The sequence below is a fragment of the Cupressus sempervirens genome, chromosome 7 (genome assembly GCF_028749045.1).
Source record: "Cupressus sempervirens isolate cs-2001-9-10 chromosome 7, ASM2874904v1, whole genome shotgun sequence".
Classification (NCBI taxonomy): domain Eukaryota; kingdom Viridiplantae; phylum Streptophyta; class Pinopsida; order Cupressales; family Cupressaceae; genus Cupressus; species Cupressus sempervirens.
This window is the reverse complement of record NC_143124.1, coordinates 699,895,042-699,918,085: the sequence shown is the minus strand read 5'-3', so window position 1 is coordinate 699,918,085 and position 23,044 is coordinate 699,895,042. Positions and strand designations below refer to the sequence as shown.

Here is a 23,044-nt window from a genome sequence, read left to right as displayed (position 1 = left end):
TATATATGTATATACATATATATATGCATATATATATATGTATGTATATATATATATATATATATATATGTAAATGTGATTTTACGGGACTACTGATGTGTGCAATAAGTGTGTAGATATTTAGCCGAGAAATCCTTCGTACCCTACGAAGGAATATAACTGATCTCTATGTGCTAATTTTGGAAACCTTGTTGTTCGTAATTCAAGTATTGTATTTTGAGATGTATGTATGTATCTTTCTATGTTTAGTGAATGTTAGTGTTTGTAACTATGTTCTTTTAGTGTCACTTGACACTCATAAATTTTTTATGTTTTTTAGTGTGTTGATTAGGGTTAGTTGTATAACCTTTGGAGCCAAGTTGATTTAAGTTAGTGTCAGTTTGCTATTTGGTTCTTAATTGAGGTCACTCATCCCTTAATTCAGATTAGTGCTTAATTTGCATTGTTAGAGTTGTTAGATGGTCTTATTTTATTCCTAGCTTTTGTTTGTCTCTAAACCTATTTCCTAAGGCTTAAATATGAAATAATTATACCCAAAGGGTATGGGTATGGGTTAGGGGTCTTTTCCAACCCCTAAGCCCCTTTTATTGACTTTTGAGGCCACTCAAAAAGTCTCATTTTGCCCTTGTGCAAAAATTGAATATGACCATCATGAGTTACCTCACCTCCATTTAGTGTTTAACCATAGTGTGGGTTGAGTTAGGAGTTTCTAGAATTGTAGGTGAGTGGGTGAAGTTATTGATCCCTTTGGTGGTTGAGTTTGAGGTTTATTTAGAGGCCCTTCTTGGACTAGTGGAGGTTGTTACCCAATCTCTACATTTAGAGAGGAGTCTTGGAGGATTGGAGCAAGGAAAGGAAAAGCTCTACTCAAACTTGTTCATTTCCATTACCTCTTTGTGAAGGTAGGAATTCTCATCTTCCTTGTGCAGATTTTCATGTTTGTTTCATGCTTATCCTACCTTGTTGTTATGTGAATGGTTGTATGATTGTGGGTATGTTGGGAAGATTTGAAAATCATGTTATTTTGGATGATTTCCTTTCATGTTTATGTTTACAATTTTTTTAGATTTTTCTTGCATGGTTGTTTCGGTATTACTCACCCTTGGATAGGGCAGAAGTGACCAATTTTGGGAAAGGTTTGTTTAGTTGGACTCCAACCAGTGTAGAGTCTCTTCTCAGGATGAGAGGAGGGAGAGAGGGTAGGGTGTTATGGGCCCCTACCTGTCAGCACAAACTTCGTATGAGTATGGCATGTTTAAATGGAAGAACAAAAGTTCTTGGTTAATAGCTCGGATTGGGCATCTATTTTGGTGTTGTGCTTGATTTCTCCTACTGGAAGAATCCACCTTTCCCTAGTGTTGATTCATTGTGAATCATATTGTGAAAACCTTGTATGAATATGCATGTTTGAATTGTTCTTGGTCATGCTTTTGGTCACCTGATCAAATTTTGTTCCCTCCATGGTTCTTGAATGTGTTGCAAAAATCGTTATGAATCCCTTGATGAGTGTCATGAAGAAAATTCAATTAAATTTTTGTAATTGGGATTGATATCCTATATAATTTGTATTTCAAACTTTGTTGTAATGGCAACGAAGCCAAGTTTTCTTCCTGGTTCTTTTTTGGTTGAGCCTTTGAATCAGGTTTGCAATAAAATTGATGTTTGAGTATAATTGGTTATCATGTGATTTAATCGTGATTTAAATTTAGATGGATGCATATAAAAAATGAGATGGAATTGATGTTGATTTAATTTGACAACATTTCAAGTTTACTTATATGTTGAAAACGAAAATTATGATCATGTATGTAGATTCAGTTTTTATGATTATTAGAATCAAACAATTATTGCATTATTGGATAAAATGAATAATTCAAATTTTTGGTATGTTAAGGTTGTAACAAGTCTTTATAGATTTTCATTAAAAAGAAATTAATGACAAAGGTCGAATTATTCCAATTTAAGTCATATAGGAGATCAATTGATTTTGGTGTCATTATGACTCAAGCTATGGTATAAATGTTTTAAATCTATTAAAAAAAAAAAACCTTATCATATAGACCAAAAATATATATATATACATATACCTTGCCTTGTAATCTATACTTAGAAAATTTTTCAAAAAAATGCACTCCCAGGAGCAAAATTGCTCACCGGAATTTGTATGGGAGACCATTTTAATTTGAAATGGAACAACAATGAATATTCCCTAAATTATGCTTTTTTATTTAAGTTTTGAAATAAAACATAATAGTGTAAAGACATAAATATACTTGATAAATTTACAAAGAAATTCAAAATAAAAAAATACATAACATAATATCTTAAATATCTACATTTCTACCTATAAAACTTTATTACATCAATGCATTACCATCGTCCTTGGACGTCAGTGAGGAGGGAAGAATAAAAAAATGTTTTAAGTTTTTATGCAAGTCAAATGTCATCATATAAGATGACATCACCTGTACTACCCTGACTTGTGCATGGAATAATTTCCCTTAGGAGGCATTGGGTTTTGGAGGGGGGAAAAGTCTTATGTTTTAAAACCTTTTATTTTCCTTCTGTCCTCATCATCACCTCTGGCAGCACATCCCCCACTTGGGCAACACGCTATCCCAAGTGGAGCGCTTAGGAAGCACAGTCTAGATGTGATGGGGGTTTGGGAAGAAGGGTTGACTTGACATGTGTAGGGTGTAGGGTGTAGAGGGAAAGGGGTTAGTTAGGTTAGGTGTTAGGTTAGATATTAGGTCTTAGTAATAGGGTTAGTGTTAGATTAATTTATTTTGTTAGTTAGTTTAATATTTATTTAAATTTGTAAGTTATTTTAAATTAGCATGTAGTTATAAATTTAAGCTAGTTTAAATTGTAATTTAGTTTGGATTATAGTATTAGGAGATAGTTTTAATTTTGTTTTAAAGTTTTCAGTTTAAAATTAGTTTAGTTTAGTTGCTTGTATTTTATTAGTGTTAGTTAATAGATTAGTTGGTTGCTTATATAAAGTATTTAAATTTAGAAAGTTTCTTCCAATAATTTAAGATCAATAGTAAATATAATTTGTTAATTAAGTTAATGGTTATAATAAGAAACCAATTAGTCTTAATTTAAAAATATAGATGTAAGTTAGCATTACTAAAATTTGTCAATCATATGTAATTGAGGATCAATGCTAGTTAAATTGATATTTGTTTTGGAAGGTTTCCAGTTTTGAAATGTAATTAGTAGATTTAGTCTTGGATTACTAAAGTTTAAGTAATGAAAGTTAGATTTAGTTAGTTTTTTAAAAAATTTGATTAGTGTATTTTCATCACCACTTAGATTATCAATCGATTAATTAGCTATTTAAATAAGTTTTAATGTAGGTTTGATTGATTAGATATTGCAAGTAGTTTTAAATCCAAATTCATGTACATTGTTATTTAAGTAATTTTCGCATATCATTATAAGTTAATGTAATATCATAATTTTATTGATATAAATTTAATAACGAAAGTTTCAAAATCTTAACGATGTAATCATTCTCTAGATTTTTAAACTTAAGATCTATTGTAGTGAACCTTCACCTCTCTTGTAAGAGATTAGATTAAAAATTAGAGCATTTTAATTATTATTTAAAAAAAAAAATTGTGTGTTTTGCCCTCATAGTTTGGGCATGACAATTATGGTTAATAGATTCGAAAATAATTTATATGGGTGTTCTATATGGATAACTTTAAGAAACTTCCCTTTGAAAAAATGTATAAAATCATGGTTGATCTAAAATTATTTTAGGGGAAAAGTTTTAATTTGTATTGGCAATTTTTTTTTTAAATAGGAGAAAAATTAATTTTATTAGTGTTTTTTTTCATCGTATGAAAATTTTGTAAAACTCTGGTTAATCTTTAATTATTTCAAAAAATCACAACCAAAAGTTCAAATACCTAGAAACAATGATTTTATATCATCCAAAATACAAGAACCCTTTTTAATAGCTATTAGATGATCCTAATCAATAGTATAAATCCTATTTTAAGCTATTATGTTAAACAAAAACAAGTTTTAGAGAAAGTTTCCAGAATAATGATACTTGTCCACAATTAAATATATTTTGGGCCAAAGATTAGAAGGATAAAAAAATTCTTGGAAAGTCTCCAAAATAGAGGCACTTGTCAAGTCTATGTACTTTACATATAGCGTAACTTAAAATTTTACCATAGATTGGTGAATGTGACCATCAAATAATACATACCTCAAAAATTGTAGGCAAACAAAATAAATTATCTTGTGGAAATATTAGATTGCATTGGGTGAAGTCATCACCAAAATAAAAATAATTATGTATCATTATTGGTGATTGGCCTAAGCATAGGACCCAATTTTCATAAAGTGTGGGCGACATGGCCACCCCAAAAGTGTAATTTTTTTATTGCCAAACTCAAGGTCTTTGATGAGTGAAATTTTCCATTTGGAAAATATTCACCACTAAAGTTATCCCCGGTGTTGTATTTTAAGGTCACTGTGTACATTTTTAAATATGATGTGGTAGCTCTATTATGCTATAATGGAGATAGTTATAACTTTATCAAAATTACTAAGATTCCAAAACATTTTTCTTGTGCTTGCTACAATTGTAAAACATGATATGGATCCTCCAACTCTGGTAATGCCAAATAAGTATTTTTTTTTGAATGATATTTAGATATAGTAGATATCACTCTTCTTCTTGCAATAGATGATATAAGAGCTAAGAATTGTAACCATTCTATATTTGTTTAACTTAATTGTCAACTTGTTTGGTTAATTTATTATCACCAATGAAGGTGTGCATGAAGGATTTGGAAGAAAGATGGTAGAGTCCAACCTATAGGAAAGTGATTCATAGAGGTCTCATCTCCATGAATCCATGAATTTCCCATGTAGAAAAGCTATGGAGTTTTATTCATCCAAGATATTGTCCTCTTACCTGATGAAGTGTTACTATTACTACCACTTTTGTCTAGTTCTCCAAGATTCAAATTCAAAGACAATGAATATCGACAATGTTCTTTCTCAGATAATTCCATACGCAAGTGAAGGGATTTGGATATTTAGATAGAGAAGCCCAAGGATTTGCATAGTAAGAATGCCAACCACCTACCAAATCTATCCAATGGTTTGCAAAATTAGTGGCCCTAGTTGACAAAGTTTACAAACAAGTTGTAATAGAGACCATGAAAGTGAATGTTGAGCTTATGAATTACTACCAACCAATTGAACGGTATGTTGGAATTACAATAGGAAAGGTAAACTTTTGAGAGGGGGGTGAATCAATAGTTAACACTAGGACACATAAAACTTTCACCACACATCCATCTCATGCATTCAGTGAATAAATTGAAATAACATGTAAAACATGTAAACATATAAGAAATCACACACATATGACACCATATATGATTACCCAAAATCCCTCCAATGAGAAGGTAAAATTGGGGTGGGGATGACACCCACAAATCTTCACTACTACAGTAATAAAGTGTATCTAATGAAGGATACAATATTTTCACCATGAAACATGATCTACCTTGTGAAAGTTTTTCCCTGTTAAAGGTTTACAAAGATTGTTAGGTCTCACCTTGTTAGAGGATTTCAACGCCCTATTAAAAGTGTGTCTGGCTAAAGAACTTTAACTAACAACTAAGTAAGCACCCTGTTAAATGATTTCATACAGCTTATTAAGACTACTCTGTTAAGAGATTTTGACTGAAATCACCTGTTAGAATGTCTCAGCTTTGATATTGTGGTTAACACTTGATTGCCTAATAACAGATCACCTCTAAGATGATGTATCTTTAATCATTCTTGATTATATGTCTCTTTGCTATATCCTTTTCTTTTCTCTATTCTTCTCTAATTTATTCTATAATATAATCGTGCTTCATAACTTCTAAATCACCATGAATGCTCTAGTTTTTTTTTTGCAAACTGTAGTGCCTCCCCCCTTGGCTGCGACTCTGTTATCGTTGCCAAACTCTTCTTGGTGTATTTTTTTATTAATTAAGTGTAATTAAAATATTTAATTAAGGATTTAATTTAATAGAAAATTAAAAGGATATTTTAATATTGCTATTTATTTAATTAATTGGAAAATTAATTAAATAAAAAGAATTTATTTGAAAATGAAAGTTATAAGTCTAAGGTTGGAACGAGATGATATTTATTTAATATTAATTTATTTAGTGTTCATTTTTAAATAAATTACTAAATATTATTATTATTTAAGTTAATAAATAATTACCAACTAAGTTTTTAAAATAAATAAAAAGTGGAAAAGAAATTTTAAATTAAATTTAAAGGGGTCAAGAGAATATTAGTAAAATGAATGCGTATTATTTTAATAATATTTACCTAGGAGTATGTGCACCTCTATTATGCACGAGTTGTCTCCATCACGGGAATTAGCGTGCCAATTGAGCACATGGTGTCTACAACCATATTCTTGTCATCACTCAAGGTTGGGATAAGGCGAAGGTTGGGATAAGGCTTACGCTTCGTTGGAAATGCTTATCTTATCTCCTAGTTGCTTCTAGAAGATTCTAGGTGCTCCTTGAGAGGTCTTTATATCCAGGCATTCCTAGTCACTTGGAGGGGGAGCGGGGAGAAAGTTGTAATGGAACCATCAATGCATACGGAGAAAAGGCTCAGTCGGTGCACAAGCTCATCCATAAGATTGTTCTCAACGTTCTATTGAAAGCCATTCGGAAAGGTATTTCCAGTCATTTTTTTTAAGTAGTAAGTTTGTGAGTTTAGTTGGGGCATGTTTTTGTATTTCGTAGCTTCTTAATTTTTCGTGATCGACAATTCAAATCAAAGAATTTTAGTTCTAAATATATGAATTGTTTTTAAAACTGAGATCGCTGATAGTATGTAGAACAGTGTGGAAAGGTAGTTTGAATCATGACCATCTTAACCAAGTTTCTAGGTCATCTTGAATATTTGATCCTAAGGTAAATTACTTCAAAAAAAATGAGAGGTTGCCATTAGGTTACTGTTACATGTGCAGAACCATGTGTTTTCTTAATTATTATTTGTGATGTTTCCTTTTATCATCTCACCTAACTCTTTGTAAGTTAGCAACTATCTTAGATTTGACACATTACAATATTTCTTGAGTTTCTTTTATGAATGTGTAATGCCCCACCAAGGGATCCAAAGAGTTTTACTAAGTTTGCCAAATAATTTTTTTTTTTTTTAAACATGAAAGATAAATCCATTCATAAAATTTGTGGAAGCAATAGCAACAATTCAAATGAAAATAAACATAACATATATACATAACAGGCTACATTCTTTAAAGATCCCTTAACGTTGTATCATATCTAAATTAACTATTCATCTAACATCCCATCCTTATGAAATAACAATGATACATCCAATGTACTTAAACAATATACAAGTGTCTTTTTGTAATTATATTTTAGTTTAGCTCAATCATCCACTGTACACATAAAAGGGTATGAAAATCTTAAAAGAATAAACATCCAAGTAAATAAAGTACATCATCATCATCTAATATTAATCCATGATGCAATAAGATAAATGAAACCACATATCATACATGATACATCATCACAAAAGATATAAACATCCATCGCAAAAGATAACCATATATCACAAACATAAATAACTAAGTGCACGATTCCTCCCAATCGTAAATAGCATCATTAGACCATCATGGATCTTAGCCATCCCTCCATGCGTAACATTCCAAAGTACCGAAGAGATCATCGGTATTAACATAGTAGGAATGTCACTCCTAAAACATCCTACTAACATGCAAAGTAAAGCATAATAAATCATCAACTAACATATGCAAAGTAAAGCAAATCATCAATATAAGAAACATACTAGTAAATACATCCATCATAAGGTACATTATCTATCATAATGCTCCAAGAACATAATGAAGAATAAATACCAACCAAGGATACTCCAGCCACGGTGTCTCGGACGGATCTCAAATGATAAGAGTGAAAATACACTACCACTCGACCGCGTGGAACCTAAGTGGTCCACTCCCACCATGCTGAGGAGATAATCTCAAGTCCCAAACAGGATATCAATTCACGAAGCACAAATCTCTATAAGTCAAAGAATCCTAAAAGTATACTAACTCAAAGGTTTCATCACACAAAACTGACATCTAATTCCCAGACACACATAATGACATGTAGGAAACCTACTCTGCAAGTGGGAAAGTGTCATTGGATTTATCACGTACAAGTTACTCTGGCAATTAGCTAAACTCCATGGGTCTATACTGATTTCACACGGCCACTAGTATCCTCTTATACTGACGAGGCATACTACAAAATGCACGTCACAACCATGCGTTCTCACTACTCCCATCCTAGCCTGTACAAGCGCTCAAGGCATGGGCGAGAACATCAAAACAATTATCTTTTTAGGTTCATTTAATCTCCATTTAGTGTGTAAATGTTATCACTTATTAACAAAACTTACAATGAGTTACCCTGGCAGCCACTTAGGGCCCCGACCCCCATTGCAAGCCACTTCCTGACACTACAAGTAGATTACCTACCCTAAACTCATGGAATCATAAATCTCAAAATCATAAAAGATAATCCATAATAAAATAATCAAATATGCATAAAAGCATCAAATATCCATAATAAGAATCATCAAATCTCCAAGATAAGAATCATCAAATCTCCATGAGCATCTAAAAAAGCATCCATAAAAAATTATGATCACAACAGTTCTCTATTGGCAACTGAAGGCATTACTGATAATCATAAGTATCCATTGGTTCTCAATAACCAAAATATATCTCAAGATAAATGGTTCTCAACAAGCAACCAAGAATATCTCAAAATCATACTGATCAAAGACTCCAAAATGGTTGAGTCAAACATGTCACAACATCACATCATCAAGAAATAAATCCACCTTTCAGTCCCATCATGGCGACTAAAAAGTAATCCAAAGATAACTGATCAATGAATCAAAAATGATTAGCTCAAGCATCTCAGATATATATACATCTCAGCTTCACACATGAAGGCTGAAGAACAAATACAAACATTTCATAGAGGATACGATCACATAAGCATGGTTGGGCTTATAAAGATCGAGACCAAATAAGATCAATATGTCATCATATCTCATAGCCCCCGAGCCTTTGGTAACAACTTAGGACTGGTCAACACTAGTCAACCCAAAACCCAAAACAAGAAGCATATAGAATACACGATGCAAACACATGTTTTGGTTTACTAAATTCACATAGTTGAATAATGTGTAGGGGTTTCCAGTTTTCTGTTTACAATTATACTTTCAAGTGTATAAAGTTACCATTTGACCTACAAGTCAATCCAATTGTTCCTCGATAGCATTACCCTTCAATTATTAAGAATTACATTCTAAGAATAAATTAAGGATAAATATTTACTCATTAAATCATTTGTCACTTAATAAAATCATTCACTTTATTTTACTGAGATTACTAGTTGAATAACCCTTTCTTAATGTTACTTCAACTTTCAACGTAATCAAAGAATCATTATTCATTTATAAAAGAACCAATTATCAATTTTCGAATAAGAATATTATAACTTCATTTATCTCAATCCATTAACATAGGTACACCATCCATGACCTATTAACATCTTATAGTTTCCAATTCAATAATACTAAGTCTCACCAAGTCATGAGAGTACGACTTATCAACTTTCATGTAAATACTTCACAACTTTGCTAGAGGAATCAATATTAGCATATCAATTAAAACACTATTACATAACTTGATTATTAATTAAATCTAATTAACTCTAATTAATTTAATTAATAATTACATATCCAAGGCAACATTCCAATTAATATCAGTTGACTAATAACTAACTATAATTTTGTAAGTTAAAAGTCATCTATAATTTAGTACACAAATATTCATATTCATAATTCAATAATAATAACTTGTTAATATTTAATAACAAGTTATATTGGAAATATTATTAATAAATCTATAATAACCACATTCGTCATCTTTCAAAGAATACCAACATTCCCTTAACAAATTCGTATTATCATTAATCTTTTCAAATAAGACTTTATTGCACAACTTAATTATTAATATCATAGTTATAATATCAACTCAATGAATATCAATTGATTAAAAATCAATTATAATCCAACTCCAAAATTTATTATCTTTTACCAAACTTCAATCAATAAATAATCTCCACTAGAATAACTCTAATCAAATTTGTTGATATCTATTTAAACCATTATTTATTAATAGTTTGCTAGTCCTTACAAATATTAATAAATAATTAAATCTTCAAACTATACATACTCGATCTATAGAATCCTTCCATAAACTCATTACTTAATATTTAGCTAACTCTTAACTCTATTAAGGTATTCAAACATATTAACCAATAACATAATAATTTAGTCTTAATCCAATATCATTCAGAGTTTCTAAATTTAAATCAGCATAATATAAATTATCATCTTACAATTATTTAACCAATATTAAAATTAACCATTAGACTCCATTTTCTAATTGTTCTAATAATATTTTGTCTATATAAACGTTGTTTGAAAGAGATCCCTAACACAAACCAATCAGACTCATTGTAGATTTTAAGATGAATAATCTCCAAATTCTTAACATTGTCATCTTCATTAAACAACTCTAAAATTGTTTAATATATATTAAATAGTATTCAATATACATTATAAAAAGTCCACTATATAAACTATATTAAAACCTCTTTTCTTTTAATTTCCTCTCATCCATTTACTTAGATTGACTAATAATTAATTACACTTCTTCTACTATTAATTAATCTTAATTAAATTTGATTTAATTAGATTAGATAATAAACCATATAAAACTAATGCATATTGATAAGATTCTAATAAGGAAAGATTTCAATAATATTTTTAATTCATTCCATGCTTTGATATATTATTTTTGTGAAGTTTAAGGATAAAGAATTCTTGGTTATGGGAAATAGAGAAATATCTGTCCCTGAATAAAATAATTTCAGTACGACGGCCATATCTCCCTAATGAACTGTTGGATCGAGCTAAAATTTAAATATGTTGGCGAGGGCCAAGTTGTGCCAATTCTGACTAGAGCGATCGAATAAATTCAATCCTGATAAAAAGTTATGAATAACTGAGTTTGAGTCTATTCAAGGGGCAGCGACAGGACAATTAAAAATTTCTTCTTAAAAGGTAATTGTTTTCTAAATTTATCCAATAATTTCACTAATGGATTTGGCCATAAATCTTGAAACCATTTTCAAATCTATTTCAATTTGATTCTAATTCGAACCCAAACCCGTTTAGATCTAATTTCTTTAAATACATGCATATAAAATTCTCAAATAAATTTAATTGCCCAAATTGAAAATGCATACAATAAAAATATGAAATTCCTCAGAAGACATATGGAAGACACGAAGAAGACAGGAATGCATGATGCAGAAATAGCATAAGAAAAATTACAAAAATCTACCCGAATTCTGATGCTAATTCGCTTTTCCTCAGAAAACTCGCAGAGCAAGCTCCCTTCTTCAAAGTTCTTGAGTCCTCCAATGCTCCAATTGCTCTCCACCCCCTCTCTAAGCTTTTATGAATGCCTGAATATCAAGAGCTCTCAAGAAACCTTTGGAATGCTTTTTGAAACTGCTGAAAGGTGTCACCAACTAAGCATGGGTCTTTTCCAACCTTTTTGATGAGTCATAGAGTTGTAGACACCTTGTGCTTAATTGATGCATTAACTCCCGTGTTTTTGACACATGTTAATTTCCATGCAAGCTTATAACTCAAATTTACTTTTTAAATAATTTCTATTTAAATTTTATAACTTTCATTTTAATTTTTATAACTTTTATTATTATTATTTTATTTATTACTTTATTATTATTTTATAATTATTAATTTTAATTTCTAATTTTCTTTTATTTAATTCATTTTCTCCAATAATTCATATTTAATTAAGTACAATCAAAATATCAAAAATCATGATATTTTATTAATTTTCTCAAATAAATAATTTATTAATTAAATCTATTTATTAAGACTTAATTAATGAAAAATTCACCATAGACCTCCAAGATAAAATATGAAAATCCATCATAGAACAAATCATACAAAATAAATCTAAAGGGTTAAAAATCACAAAATATGTCATTTGACACGTTCGGTGGGTATTGAACTCAGATACTTGTCCTAATTTTCCAATTAGAACAAATGGCTCAAAGGGTTGGAATTTGGACTTGAGAATTTATCTCTCATCTCTTATCATTGAGATAATGTGATAGGGTACGCTCATCTTGGCAATTCAGAGAAGTCGATACCCGGTACCTGCAACCTGCATAAAAATCATGCATGTACAAACACAATATATACTAAACTAAAGAGACAATGGTAGGAAGTGGTGCATCATGTAGATCCTGACTAGCAGGTGACTATGACTCCCTTCTTTAACCACATCAGACACGCCATAGAAAAGCAAACATGCACACCATACACATGCAAGTATAGGGTAAGTATCCATAAGAAAGCACATATGATAATAAATCATCTTACTAATCATTATTAATAACTGAAAGAAATGTAATAATCATCGTCAATAATTGCGAACACTAAAAATAATCATCATACATACATGAAATGTAGAGTCTAAATAATCACATCACATAATAAACTGAATCCATAGCACAATATCTGATAATCTCAAAAGAATGTTGCTAACCAACAACATAAAACTAGTTCCAAAAGATTTCAACAATGATAACAAAATGTGAACCAAGGGCAGGCACTACATCCAACCCCCTTGGGATTAGACTTACTCCTAGAAGCCTACAGGAATGAAAAACTAAAATACTCACTATGTGGGTCTCATTGAACCCTTTCCCTCTGTAGGAAAACATGTTTCCACTGAGGATATTACAACACCCTTAGAGCAATATGATTCTTGTTTAATAGTAAATCGAAAATCATATCGATCCAACATTCATTTTTTTAACAACTACTAAAATAGATCCTTTAATTCATTCTAAACAAGAGCAACTTAATGATTGCAAAGATAAATAGAGGTTTACTACCTTACAACATAGATAAAAGATACATGTTTTGCAACTAGAATGAGTTTCAATTTTTAGTTTTGCCTTCGTTCAGATTTTCAGTAAAAATTTTTAGTTTTAAAAGCTAAGTGTTGAAATATAAAAAAATATGCAAGTAACAGTTTTAAGTTCTGTTTCAGTTCACCTAGTTTGAAGTTTAGAGTTTGAAAGAGATGCACATGATAGTTGAATATTTTCGTTGTGTTCAACTAGTTAATAACTAGTAGCATACCAATATACCCAGAACTCCCAATGTTGAAACTCGGGCTCTGATACCAAATGTAATACCCTGCCTAGGGATCTAAAGAATTTTACTAAATTTGCCAAACAATTTTTCTTTTTTTAAAACATGAAAGATAAAACCATTCATAACATTTGCAGAAGCAATAGCAACAATTCAAATGAAAATAAACATAACATATAAACATAACAGGCTACATTCTTTAAAGATCCCTTAATGTTGTATTATATCTAAATTAACTATTCATCTAACATCTCATCCTTATGAAATAACAATGATACATCCAATGAACTTAAACAATATACAAGTGTCCTTTTTAAATTATATTTTAGTTTAGCTCAATCATCCACTGTACATATCACAGGGTATGAAAAGTTTAAAAGAATAAACATCCAAGTAAATAAAGTACATCATCATCATCTAATATTAATCCATGATGCAATAAGATAAATAAAACCACATATCATACATGATACATCATCACAAAAGATATAAACATCCATCACAAAAGATAATCATATATCACAAACATAAATAACTAAGTGCACGGTTCCTCCCAACCGTAAATAGCATCATTAGACCATCGTGGATCCTAGTCATCCCTCTATGCGCAACATTCCAAAGCATCGAAGAGATCATTGGTATTAACATAGTAGGAATGTCACTCCTAAAACATCCTACTAACATGCAAAGTAAAGCATAATAAATCATCAACTAACATATGCAAAGTAAAGAAAATCATCAATATAAGAAACATACCAGTAAATACATTCATCATAAGGTATATTATCTATCATAATGCTCTAAGAGCATAAAGAAGAATAAATACCAACCAAGGATACTCCAGCCATGGTGTCTCGGACGGATCTCAAATGATAAGAGTGAAAACACACTACCACCCGACCGTGTGAAACCTAAGTGGTCCACTCCCACCATGCTGAGGAGATAATCTCAAGTCCCAAATAGGATATCAATTCACGAAGCACAAATCTCTATAAGTCCAAAAATCCTAAAAGTATGCTAACTCAAAGGTTTCATCACACAAAACTGACATTTAATTCTCAGAGGCATACAATGACATATAGGAAACCTACTCTGCAAGCGAGAAAGCGTCATCACATTTATCACGTACAAGTTACCCTAGTAGTTAGCTAAACTTAACAGGTCCATACTGATCTCATGTGGCTACTAGTATCCTCTCATACTGACGAGGCATACTACGGAATGCACAGTCGCAACCATGCATTCTCACTACTCCCATCCTAGCCTGTAGAAGCACTCAAGGCATGGGTGAGAACATCAAAACAATTATCTTTTTAGGTTCATTTAATCTCTATTTAGTGTGTAAATGTTATCACTTATTAACAAAACTTACAATGAGTTACCCTGACAGCCACTTAGGGCCCCGACCCCCATTGTAAGCCACTTTCCGACACTACAAGTAGATTACCTACCCTAAGCTCATGGAATCATAAATCTCAAAATCATAAAAGACAATCCATAATAAAATCATCAAATATGCATAAAAGCATCAAATATCCATAATAAGAATCATCAAATCTCCAAGATAAAAATCATCAAATCTCCATGAGCATCTGAAAAAACATCCATAGAAAATCATGACCACAACAGTTCTCTGTTGGCAACTAAAGGCATCACTGATAATCATAAGTATCCATTGGTTCTTAATAACCAAAATATATCTCAAGATAAATGGTTCTCAACAAGCAACCAAGAATATTTCAAAATCATACTGATCGAAGACTCCAAAATAGTTAAGTCAAACATGTCACAGCATTACATCATCAAGAAATAAATCCACATTTCAGTCACATCATGGCGACTAGAAAGTAATCTAAGGATAACTGATCGATGACTCAAAAATGATTAGCTCAAGCATCTCAAATATATATACATCTCAGCTTCACACATGAAGGCTGAAGAACAAATACAAATATTTCATAGAGGATACGATCACATAATCATGGTTGGACTTATAAAAATCGAGACCAAATAAGATCAACATGCCATCATATCTCATAACCCCCGAACCTCTGGTAACAACCTAGGACTGGTCAACACTAGTCAACCCAAAACTCAAAACAAGAAGCATATAGAATACACGATGCAAACACATGTTTTGGTTTACTAAATTCACATAGTTGAATAATGTGTAGGGGTTTTCAATTTTCTTTTTGCAAGTATACTTTCAAGTGTATAAAGTTACCATTTGACCTACCGATAGCATTGCCCTTCCATTATTAAGAATTACATTCTAAGAATAACTTAAGGATAAATATTTACTCATTAAATCATTTTTCACTTAATAAAATTATTCACTTTATTTTATTGAGATTACTAATTGAATAACTCTTCCTTAATGTTACTTCAACTTTCAACGTAATCAAAGAATCATTATTCGTTTATAAAAGAACCAATTATCAATCTTCGAATAAGAAGATTATAATTTCATTTATCTCAATCTATTAACATAGGTACACCATCCATGACCTATTAACATCTTATAGTTTTCAATTCAATAATACTAAGTCTCACCAAGTCATGAGAGTATGACTTATCAACCTCGATGTAAATACTTCACAACTTTGCTAGAGGAATCGATATTAGCATATCAATTAAAACACTTTTACATAACTTGATTATTAATTAAATCTAATTAAATCTAATTAATTTAATTAATAATTACATATCCAATGCAACATTCCAATTAATATCAGTTGACTAATAACTAACTATAATTTTGTAAGTTAAAAGTCATCTATAATTTAGTACACAAATATTTATATTCATAGTTCAATAATAATAACTTGTTAATATTTAATAACAAGCTATATTGGAAATCTTATTAATAAATCTATAATGACCACCTTCGTCATATTTTGAAAAGAATACCAACATTCCCTTAACAAATTTGTATTATCATTAATCTTTTCAAATAAGACTCTATCGCACAACTTAATTATTAATATCATAGTTATAATATCAACTCAATGAATATCATTTGTTTAAAAATCAATTATAATCCAACTCCAAAATTTATTATCTTTTACCAAACTTCAATCAATAAATAATCTTCACTAGATTAACTCTAATCAAATTTGTTGATATCTATTTAAACCATTATTTATTAATGGTTTGTTAGTCCTTACAAACATTAATAAATAATAAACTCTTCAAACTATACATACTCGATCTATAGAATCCTTCTATAAACTCATTAGTTAATATTTGGCTAACTCTTAACTCCATTAAGATATTCAAACGTATTAACCAATAACATAATAATTCAGTCTTAATCCAATATCATTCAGAGTTTCTAAATTTAAATCAACATAATATAAATTATCATCTTACAATTATTTAATCAATATTAAAATCAACCATTAGACTCTATTTTCTAATTGTTCTAATAATATTTTGTCTATATAAACGTTGTTTGAAAAAGATTCCTAACACAAACCAATAAGACTCATTGTAGATTTTAACATGAATAATCTCCAAATTCTTAACATTATCATCTTCATCAAACAATTTTAAAATTATGTAATATATATTAAATAGTATTCAATATACATTATAAAATGTCCACTATATAAACTATATTAAAATCTTTTTTGTTTAAATTTTCTCTCATCCATTTACTTAGATTAACTAATAATTAATTACACCTCTTCTACTATTAATTAATCTTAATTAAATTTGATTTAATTAGATTAGATAATAAACCATATAAAACTAATGCATATTAATAAGATTCTAATAAAGGAAGATTTCAATAATATCTTTAATTCATTCCATGCTTTGATATATTATTTTTATGAAGTTTAAGGATAAAGAACTCTTGGTTATGGGAAATGGAGAAATATCTGTCATTGAATAAAATAATCTCAGTACGACGGCCATATTTCCCTAATGAACCGTTGGATCGGGCTGAAATTTAAATATATTGGAGAGGGCCAAGTTGCGCCAATTCTGATCGGAGCGATTGAATAAATTCGATTCTGATAAAAAGTTATGAATAACCGAGTTCGGTTCTATCCTGATAAAAAGTTATGAATAACCGAGTTTGGTTCTATCCAAGAAGCAGCAACAAGACAATTAAAAATTTCTTCTTAAAAGGTAATTGTTCTCTAAATTTATCCAATAATTTCACTAATGTATTTGGCCATAAATCTTGAAACCATTTTCAAATCTATTTTAATTTGATTCTAATTCAAACCAAACCCGTTTAGATCTAATTTCTTTAAATCCATGCATATAAAATTCTCAAATAAATTTAATTGCCGAAATTGAAAATGCATACAATAAAAATATGAAATTTCTCAGAAGATATATGGAAGACACGAAGAAGACAGGAATGCATGATGCGAAAATAACATAAAAAAAATTACAAGAATCTATCTGGATTCTGATACTAATTCACTCTTCCTTAGAAAACTCGTAGAGAAAGCTTTCTTCTTCAGAGTTCTTGAGTCCTCTATTGCTCCAATTGCTCTCCACCCCCTCTCTAAGCTTCTATGAATGCCTGAATATCAAGAGCTCTCAAGAAACCTTTGGAATGCTTCTTGAAACCGCTGAAAGGTGTCACCAACTAAGCATGGGTCTTTTCCAACCTTTTTGATGAGTCATAGAGTTGTAGACACCTTGTGTTTAATTGATGCACTAACTCTCGTGTTGTTGACACATGTTAATTCCCATGCAAGCTTATAACTCCAATTTACTTTTAAAATAATTTCTATTTAAATTTTATAACTTTCATTTTAATTTTTATAACTTTTATTATTATTATTTTATTTATTACTTTATTATTATTTTATAATTATTATTAATTTTAATTTCTAGTTTTCTTTTATTTAATTTCTTTTCTCCAATAATTCACATTTAATTAATTACAATCAAAATATCAAAGATCGTGATATTTTATTAATTTTCTCAAATAAATAATTTATTAATTAAATCTATTTATTAAAACTTAATTAATGGAAAATTTACCATAGACCTCCAAGATAAAATATGAAAACCCATCATAGAACAAATCATACAAAATAAATCTAAAGGTTTAAAAATCACGAAATATGTCATCCGACACATTCGGTGGGTATTCAACTCAGATACTTATCCTAATTTTCCAATTAAGACAAATGGCTCAAAGGGTTGGGATTTGGACTTGAGAATTTATCTCCCCTCTCTTATCATTGAGATAATGTGATAGGGTACACTCATCTTGACAATTCAGGAAAGTTGATTCCTGGTACCTGCAACTTGCGTAAAAATCATGCATGTACAAACACAATATATACTAAACTAAATAGATAATGGTAGGAAGTGGTGCATCGTGTAGATCCCGACTAGTAGGTGACTACAACTCCCTTCCTTACCCACATCAGATACACCATATAAAAGTAAACATGCAAGGCAAACACGCACACCATACACATGCAAGTATGGCGTAAGTATCCATAAGAAAGCACTCATGATAATAAATCATCTTACTAATCATCATTAATAATTGAAAGCAATGTAATAATCATCGTCAATAATTGCAAACACTAAAAATAATCATCATACATACATAAAATGTAGAGTCTAAATAATCACATCACATAATAAACTGAATCCATAGCACAATATCTGATAATCTCAAAAGAATGCTGCTAACCAACAACATAAAACTAGTTCAAAAAGAGTTTAGCAATGATAAAAAAATGTGAACCAGGGGCAAGCACTACAGAATGCCTCGAACGCTTTTATAGCCAGTTTACCAAATAACACTTTATTGCAAATCTTGGATTTTTATGCTCTAAAACTTGTTGGTTGTGATAATTTACCAAAAAAATCAACACTTAATATAATGCCCAAACTCTTAACTACTTTTTCCCTTCATTACTGCACGCAGATAGGATGAAATCTGCATATTGATCTGTACAGTGGATTGTGTATTTGAAGAAAGTCAATTTCCTTGTGGTATCGTATCTCATTATAGGTTCTTTTAGATTTTCAAATCTGTTTCCGTAAAGAAAAGGTAAAAGGATTGGCATATGAGAACCACAGATCTACCGCTATATTGTGATGATGCCTGAGTATTATATCTTGTCAATTTCTCTACCCTATTGTTTTTACTATTGTCTTGCTACTCCTACTCGCTCTAGAACTTGATGTAGTCTTTGTGTAATATAATTGAATCTCTTTGTCCTCTAGATTTATAATCTGTGGCCCTTTTGTTTGAGTATGGAATTTAATTGAATATAGTTCATTGTTGAAGATTGAGAGTTAATCTTGTCATTACAGCCAATTGTGATCGATCCAAGATTTAAAATGTGTTAATGAGGCATTCTTATGCCATGTCTAGTATTCAAGTGTCAGTGGCTTAGTTCATCCTCTAGCAATATTAAATCACCTGTAGCTTTAAAACGCTTTCTCTTTTATCATATTGTGATATTTAAAATTAAATTTTGTTTATTAATATTAATTCTAAATTACCATAATAACATCAATACTGTCAAAACATCCAATGGCCAGCAGTACACATAGGCCAAGGTTCAAAAAAGTATTAACATTATCAGCTCATTAGAATTGATCCTGCTCAGATCTCACTAGTATCCAGAGAAATTCTTAGCTTGATCTTGTGAGCACTTGTAATGATCAGAATTTGCTATTATTATTGTCTTGAATGCAACGAGTGATTGTCATAGAAGTAGTGCTTTCATTTAAATAATGTTTAATGCTGAGCAAGTGGCAAGTAAGTGAAGTTGAGATGACAACTGCATCTGGCATGAGATATGCCTTAATAACGTTGGGATCATCTCTTGCTCTCTTCGTCACTGACGTTGCTAAAAGGAAAGGGCTCTTCCTTGTCCTCACACTTCTTACAAACGCAATTGTATGTCTTATAAGACTCATCATACTAGCAGGCCTTTCAAGAGTCTTTCTTCCTCTCGGTTCTTCTGTATGGCCATATGCATTGTTACTGATCCCATCTTTCCTCTCAAGTATCAAAGTCTTTTTGAGTGCCCTTTCTAGATTTGGGTAGGAGCAAACAAATTTTTCTTGCCCAAAAATTATAGATGTATGGGATTCAAACCTTGCATTAAACTTCTCCACCACTTATCATTTTGTTTCCACCAACGTACCTATTGAGACAATGGACTTCCCTCATGCACACACCTGTGCTCAGTACAATGTAGGGTAACTCAGAACTACGATGAATATTTTATCACAAAAGGGCTACATCAATATTAGAAATTGTTATTAACTGTTGAAATTCAATTTTATATATATATATATATCAGTATTAGTGCACGTTATTAATGTTATTTAAATTAATTATCATTTATACTTGTTATTGTATCAAATGATATATTATTCAATTAGAATTGTTAATACTATATTAACAATGTTATATAAGAGTTATTAATTTAATAATAATTTGTTAATTGTTATTAAATAAGAGAAATAATAACATGGTAATATTTATGTTTTACCATTAATAGCATGATTAATAGATGAAGATTAAGGATTGATATAATGTAATAATCTTTAATTGGATCAAACAATCTTGGAATATATGAGACAGGACATTGGACTAATTATTGGATAATGATAATGAGTGATTTGAGCTACGGCTATCCTTCGATTATTTGGAATATTAATGCATTGAATATAGAGTTGATTTTAATGGTCTATTGTTAATCATTTGTAATTTTGAAAAGGAATATTAATATAAAGGTTTTATAGATATTCAAGAGGAATATTAAGTGGGATTTCGTAAACAAATGAGTTTTTAATAATCACTGAGTCATTGATGTAGTTATTCAATGGAGATTAAATTGATAAGATTGTTTTTTAATAAGTTCATTACATGATGAGATCATTTGGTAATTTATGTACATGTAGGCATAATGTTGATTACTCAAAGTTTTCATATATGACGATTACTCAGTGTTTTCAGATGTTGATGATGACTGATTAGGTGATTTAATATCATTTGTGTTTTCTTTGGATACTTTCTCCATATTGCATGTGATTATGTAAGCAAACTAAAACATCTATTTGTATTCTGAATTCTTTTTATACTATCTGCATTGGGGTTTGGGTGGTCCTAGAGCATTGACTAGTTATAGGACATCTACCAGAGGCTTGGGAGTTATGCGAATGTGGTGGCATGTTGATATCATTTGGTCTCGATCTTTCTAAACCCAAACATGGTTATGTGATGGAATGTTGTATGAGATGTTTGTATTTACTGATTGTTATTGCTTTCCAATCTACTTGTGTGAAGCTAAAATTCATATGTATTTGAGACACTTGACTTAACCATTTTCGAGTCATCGATCAGTTATCCTTGGATTATTTTTCAGTTGCCATGATGGGACTAAAATGTTGATTTATTTCTTGATGATGTCATGTTGTGACATGTTTTGACTCAATCATTTTGGAGTCTTCAATCAATATTTCTTTGAGATACCTTTTGGTTGCTTGCTAAGAACCAATGGATATTGTGATTTGTATTGGAGATTATATTTATGAGGTTTATTTTGTGGATCTTTTATGTGTTCTTGGATGGAAGAACCATCTTATTATCAGGTTTCCTATTAAGGAACCGAGTTTGATCTTTATGAGAGTTGTGGTATGGGACACAACTATGGATTTATGTTACATTAGGAGAGGTTTTCTAGGTACATGATTGTGTGAGTGGCTTGCATAGGGGTTTGGGGCCCAAAGTGGTCAGAACTAGGGTAACCTAATGCAAGTTATGTAATAAGTGATAATCTAGTAATTAATAATTTTGGGAAAAAACACTAAAAAGATAAGTTAGGGATATTTGACCCACCCATACCTTGAGTGCTTGTATGGACTAAGGATGGGAATGAGATGATTGCCTCATCTTCATGAGAGGGATTTCTGGTTCCACATGTGCCATATTGAGGGTCTGGAGTTCAGAGTAACCAGTCCAGGGTAACTCAGCGCTTGAGGGTCCGAGGTCTATTGAGAGACCAGTCCAGGGTAACTCAAAAAACCATGTGATGACACTCCCTAGAATGTAGCCTAAGTCTCCTCTGTAGAGTTTGTGTGTACTTCTAATGGTGTACTTATTGTTGAATGTGCTTATTGTGACTATCAATTTACATTGATGAGGATTGGCAATTTTTGGATGATGTACTCTTGATATTTGGATTTTTGACTTGAGTTTATCTCTTTCAGCACATTCTTTGTTGGCATTTACCTTCCTTCTATTCTTGGATCATTATGATGGATGTTATATCTTATGTTAGATGTTATTTGCTAACATGATTCTTTATATTGATGATTAGCAAGTGATAGACAATGCTATTTACTTATAGAATCATCTTATGCTTTATTTTGTATGATTATATTTCTCATGCATATGTTGTAACATGTTAGATTTCTTTCTGCATATGATGTAGTATGTTTTAGGACTGACATTCCTACTTTGCTAATACCGATGATCTCTTTGATGAATTGGGATGTTATGCGCGGAGGGATGGCTAGGGTCCACGATGGTCTAATGATGCTATTGACAGTTGGAAGGAACCGCGCAATTAGATTAATTATGTATTATGATAGATGGTTAGCTTTTATGATGCTGGTTATATCCTTAGTGATGAATGGATGTATCATGTATGTTATTAGTTTCAGTACT

General features: G+C 30.6%; 1 pseudogene; it reads left to right on the top strand.

Moving 5' to 3' along the window:
• Positions 1–4,793: 4,793 nt before the first annotated feature.
• LOC149549140 (glycosyltransferase family 92 protein RCOM_0530710-like) overlaps positions 4,794–23,044 on the top strand; it is a 68,318-nt pseudogene continuing 50,067 nt past the window's right edge.